At 35.8% G+C, this 4,087-nt stretch overlaps 1 pseudogene; it reads right to left on the reverse strand.

Moving 5' to 3' along the window:
- Nucleotides 1–425: 425 nt before the first annotated feature.
- LOC143625289 (epi-neemfruitin B 7-O-acetyltransferse L7AT pseudogene) lies at nucleotides 426–1,874 on the reverse strand (annotated as a pseudogene).
- Nucleotides 1,875–4,087: the final 2,213 nt, after the last annotated feature.

The raw sequence follows: 4,087 nt of genomic DNA on the forward strand, positions 1-4,087 counted from the left end.
ATAGAAAAATAGAAACCTAAGCTTAAAAGGGCGGTAAAATAAGCAAGAGAGCTTGTAAAATAATAGAATGCAAGAATCTCTAGTTGATGGACATCTAAAGGCTCGATGCCTTTGTAACCAAATCCTTGTAACTTATTTTTGTAAATTAAAATCTTTGTGATCGAACAGATGGTATTTAATTCCCTTCTTGATCAACTAATATTCTCAATCAAATATGCTCCACTTCGTAACAAACTTTGATTAAATGAAAAGGCAATACCAACTGACAGTCATATGTCTGCGCCCCTTAGGCATGTTGTGACGACAGGAAAATAGAAACCTAAGCTTAAAAGACGGGTAAAATAAGCAAACGAACATGTAAATTTATTTGCCACAATATAAAGTACTAACAACCAAGACGTTGGTTTTTAAGACAGATCTCTAACTCATATGACATGATCATTTGATAGCGGACTTGGATCCACCGAAGCATACGCTAGTAGCTCCGGATTGCACTGTAGAATCTTCAGTTCTTCTTCATCCAAAGTCACCCATGCTTCAACTCCCTCGCCACATTTTGTATCCATTAGAGTCACTAAATTGAAGAACCCCTTGAATCCTTTACCTATGAGGCCAGACACCCAACTTGGCTTTCCCCAACCAAAATCAATATCATTGAAACCCATCTTACACCAACTTGTAAAAATATAATATTCTGTTGGCCCTACCGAGCCGATTTCTCCCATTTGTTGAAGTAACTTCTGCATTGCGACGTACCATTCATCACCCTGTGCCTCGTTTACAAACTCATCGTTGACTTTTACAATGCTATCATGCACCTTGTTCACCAAGCTATGCAATGTGGTTTCGTCGTTATCTTTGCACACTGCACTTGAGACCCACATCATGTTACCAATCAAGTCTTTTGACGTCTTTGTTGGAAGTTTTTTACGAAGATTCAGAGAGTGGTTTAGCCAAGTAGTTTTCTGGATACCATATGCTTCTTTAGATGCTGCTATTGTACACTTCCATAACAAAGCAGATACCACCTCAACTCGTGTTGGTTGTTGCACTCCATTTCTACTAGCCGCAACTTTTAAAGCAGCTATGGAATCCGAACCAAATACGAATCTTTTTGTGATACAATTGCCTTCCTTTAGCACTGTTTGATAGCTAACCTGGAATATGTCTCTAAGCCACAAGCTCTCAGCAGGAAAAACTAATGGAGAAATTATCTTTGGATAAGTAACTTCTTCACTTTTGGAAGCCATGTTAGCCCATCCTTTTAGAAAAGTGTAGAGTGCAGCCCCATCAAGGATCTTGTGTGAAACACACAACCCGACAGCGATTCCACCACATTTGAAAATGTTCACTTGAACATTTGTGACACGAGAACCCACACTAGATTGATCAAAACTAGGTTCTAATGGCAAGAACCTGTTAATCAATCCAAGGTCAGGTTTGTGCAAAAAGCCATCAAGACGACCATGAACCAAAACTAAGACATAGTTAGCACCAACGTCGTTACATTCAATTGAATCGCCCTTAAGTGTTCCTGCAAGTGGGTAAAACTGAGTCAAGGTTTCAGATAGTGATTTCTTTAGAACCAATGACCTTTGTAGTGCTTGGAATATGTTATTGTCATTGTCATTGTGATTAGGGTAGTAAAAAACGATTGGTACGTAAGGATATCCAACAAGATAATCTAGGAGAGAAAGATTATATGTTCTCAAGTGGTGCGGTGTTGGGGACGATGGTTTAATGCTCTCTTCGGAAATGATTTCAACTTCCATAGCGTAAGTTAAATGACAGGTTAGTGTTATGGGATGTGTCTAGAAAAGAAGGCAATTGCAATAACTATGCACTTCAAAGTTCCTTTTATAGTTCAATTCGGATATATATTATATTTCTTAAGATTCGATTTCAGTGGTTATGATCAACTAAATGGTTCCGATCAAAACTTATGATACTAAAAAGTTGTAACTTCAAAATAAAAGAAAACAAAACGAACAACCATAATATATTTTTCTGTGATTTTAATCTATAAAACTGATCATGTTTCTCATTTAAAATAAGCACATGTTAGATGATTGAAAAAAATGATATGTTAATATTTTAAAGATGATCAAATTTGACTTTGTTTACTGAGAAATCCTATTCCAAAAATTTCTACATAAATCCCACCGACTCCATCATGTCCAACTTAAAAACCGGTCCGTCTGTTTTTTCTACACCAATAACCAAGCGTCATGTGTAAAAAACCTGCTAAGAATGTTCTCGGCGGCCGGTCAGTGTTCCGACCTTCTGACAAACCAATCCGCCTAGTTTTCAAATCCAGACGCCGTCTAGTTTATTTTGCAATTTCCAGGCGCTTGCATTTCAAATCTCATTTACAAATGAAAACATCCAGAGGGTTGAGAGCCACATCCAGTGGTTGAAGACGACATTGATAATGTCAAGAAAATAAGATGATATATGTGTATTATAATTGTAAATGTTCATGTTAAAAATGACTAATATGTCTGTTGTTCACAAGATGTTTTTCAATGTCCTTTGATTAAGTTACACTTATATATATTAAGGGGTGCACCCACATAGTAACGGTCGGGGTTCCGGGACCCCAACATTTTCTAAAAATTTTCTTTGAGACGGTATATAAAAATTTTCTTGGACTCCATAATAATTATTAGATTGAACACATAGTATTAATCTTAACTTTAGTGGAGTGGTTGACGTAGGCTGTCGCGGTTTACTCAAACAATTAATTTTAAGACTTAAATACCTATAATAAGTACGGGTAAGTAAGGTCGTCTCCACAGGAACTCAAGGAAAGTGCTAATTTATTATTACTAATTTAATTATTAAACTAATGCGGACAGACGATGTCAAGCGCTTTTTAGAAAAAGATTAATTAAAACTAAACAATTACTTAAAAACTTTGTAAACAATATTAATAAAAAGTATTCATTCTAGGTTTAGGTAATGTGCTAATCAACTTAATCCCAGATTTACACAGTAATTATTAGACCTAATAGTTTGATTGCACAGTAATTATTAGACCTAATAGTTTGATTGTGATGACAAACGATACCCTAACCGAATTATTGACACAATTGAACTCGATCTACACAATTACCAATTTATGTTTTATGATAACTAATTAAGTAACATTGACCGATGATTATTAGTTCAATGACAAGAGCCTAACCCTAAATGTTGATGAACAAACCAAACAAGTGATGTACTAATCAAAAATCACAAACAAAAATTGTTTAAACAACCAAGCAATAATTGAACAAGATAAAAACAATAAAGTCAAATCAAGTTCAAAATATGAAGCATAATAAATCTGGTCTTAAAAGGATTTACACAAAACCCTATGAACAAATGATTTAGCCGAACATGATCATAATGTCAAAATACTTATCTTTGATGAACATGCAAACCCGCAATGAACCGGAAGCTTCGGGATGACAGGAAACCGTCTTAGCATAGCTCTTCTGCCTCTGGAAGTCGATCTCAGCCGAATGGGGAGGTTAAGGGGTTTATATAAGGCAAACCTAAATTTTTGGCCGACTTAAGCATCTTCGCGTATCGCGAAGATGACAGGGATGCTTCTTCGCGTATCGCGAAGGACAAAATAGTCGCAGCCGGAATTCTACAACTTCCCATATCGCAAAGTTGCCCTTCTTTGCATCTTCGCGTATCGCGAAGATGTAAAACTTCATATTTTTCTATCTTCTTTTCTTGACTGCCTCGTGATGCGTGCACTTCCATTCTCTCACTTCCCGAACTTCATTTCAAGCCCGTAAATATCCTCGTTAAGCTCCATAGCTTCCAATGTCCTGAAAACACATAATGCTTGAAGTACCAATGTTCATTCATTTATTTACCTAAACATAACTAATTAATATATAATAATAACTAACTTTTACCCAACCATCAGTGGTAACTTTAGTTGGTGTTCAAGGATTGTTGAACTCCTATTCTTGTTTCACTATTTGCATTTTTATTTTTAATCTTTAAATTCTACCCGATAGTTAATACTGAATAATAACAGTTAGGTTTTAACTTATAAATAAACCTGATAGCCTTGTACTCTCGAACA

The sequence above is a fragment of the Bidens hawaiensis genome, unplaced genomic scaffold (assembly GCF_021521415.1).
Source record: "Bidens hawaiensis isolate Kalapana, Puna unplaced genomic scaffold, B.hawaiensis_p1.1 tig00004101_1, whole genome shotgun sequence".
In the NCBI taxonomy this organism is placed as follows: Eukaryota; Viridiplantae; Streptophyta; class Magnoliopsida; order Asterales; family Asteraceae; genus Bidens; species Bidens hawaiensis.